Source organism: Perkinsus marinus, assembly GCF_000006405.1.
Source record: "Perkinsus marinus ATCC 50983 genomic scaffold scf_1104296945594, whole genome shotgun sequence".
Classification (NCBI taxonomy): Eukaryota; Perkinsozoa; order Perkinsida; family Perkinsidae; genus Perkinsus; species Perkinsus marinus.
In genome coordinates, this window is record NW_003211114.1 from 1 (window position 1) to 1,514 (window position 1,514).

The 1,514-nt window shown below is 48.0% G+C and overlaps 3 non-coding genes across 3 annotated transcripts; all 3 read left to right on the plus strand.

Moving 5' to 3' along the window:
* Positions 1-235: 235 nt before the first annotated feature.
* Positions 236-307, plus strand: Pmar_PMAR017401. The gene has a single exon. It is a non-coding gene; the product is annotated as a tRNA-Asp (tRNA).
* A 197-nt stretch (positions 308-504) lies between these two features.
* Positions 505-576, plus strand: Pmar_PMAR017402. Its single transcript has one exon. It is a non-coding gene; the product is annotated as a tRNA-Asp (tRNA).
* Positions 577-773: 197 nt separating this feature from the next.
* Positions 774-845, plus strand: Pmar_PMAR017403. Its single transcript has one exon. It is a non-coding gene; the product is annotated as a tRNA-Asp (tRNA).
* Positions 846-1,514: the final 669 nt, after the last annotated feature.

The window sequence follows — 1,514 nt, forward strand, 5'->3', positions numbered from 1 at the left end:
TCACGCAGGAGACCCGAGCTCAATTCTCGGCCGTGGAAGTGGTATTTCTGGACAAGGGCGTTTCACACATTTATGCGCGACCGTTTCTTTACTGATTTTTGCACCACTCTGCGAATCATTTGCTGCCTCGAAAAAATTACTCAACTTTCTCTCTCCACTCACGCCCGCCGCGATGTGCGCTGGTAGCTGAAAATGGTAATTTGCGTCACTATTTAGACATTGAACCACCTTCGATTCCGCGGTAGTATAGAGGTTAGTATTCCTGCCTGTCACGCAGGAGACCCGAGTTCAATTCTCGGCCGTGGAAGTGGTATTTCTGGACAAGGGCGTTTCACACATTTATGCGCGACCGTTTCTTAACTGATTTTTGCACCACTCTGCGAATCATTTGCTGCCTCGAAAAAATTACTCAACTTTCTCTCTCCACTCACGCCCGCCGCGATGTGCGCTGGTAGCTGAAAATGGTAATTTGCGTCACTATTTAGACATTGAACCACCTTCAATTCCGCGGTAGTATAGAGGTTAGTATTCCTGCCTGTCACGCAGGAGACCCGAGCTCAATTCTCGGCCGTGGAAGTGGTATTTCTGGACAAGGGCGTTTCACACATTTATGCGCGACCGTTTCTTTACTGATTTTTGCACCACTCTGCGAATCATTTGCTGCCTCGAAAAAATTACTCAACTTTCTCTCTCCACTCACGCCCGCCGCGATGTGCGCTGGTAGCTGAAAATGGTAATTTGCGTCACTATTTAGACATTGAACCACCTTCAATTCCGCGGTAGTATAGAGGTTAGTATTCCTGCCTGTCACGCAGGAGACCCGAGCTCAATTCTCGGCCGAGGAGTGAAGGTCTCCCAAGAGAGCAAGTTCACGGATAGCCGAAAGACAGATGACGGAATTTCAAGAGAAAAGCAAGACGTCAAGTCGTTGCTAAAGCAGTGATCCAGTCTGATCACCTTCGGAACATACACCCAAGAACAGAGAAAGTTCCCCCAGAGTGCTTGAGAATTCCTGTTGGAAACCCTCAAGCACTCTTAGTTAGGCATCAGACGAGCTATCTTGGGTGTGACGGTGTTTAGTTTTTTTTCCTCTTTCTCTCTTCCTTTCAGTCTTCTTGGTTCTTTCCTTTCATCCATTTGCTTCTTTTCTTCAGGTTCATCGAATATCGTGTATGAAGTGGCAGGTTTAAGACTAATTTTTCCATCATTGTGCGGTTTCACTTAATATGTTGTGTTTTAAGCACTGACTGGGACTTGGTAGGGAACCAACGTGGCCCAGTCATGTGCCGCCCTGAAGTGGCAGGTCAAATATAGGCTGGGATCGCTATCCCTACAGCACCGACCTATGGCGTAGGGTCCGAACCATTGGGACGTCAACGAATTGTTGATAACAATATCACATGGTTGACACCATGATTGAGTCACTCCCTTAGTGGCTGGATGGTGGGGTAAAGAACGACAAGCGGAAGCTGTCGTGACTCTCGAGGTGGTCTCGAGTAGTAGCCCTGCCGGGA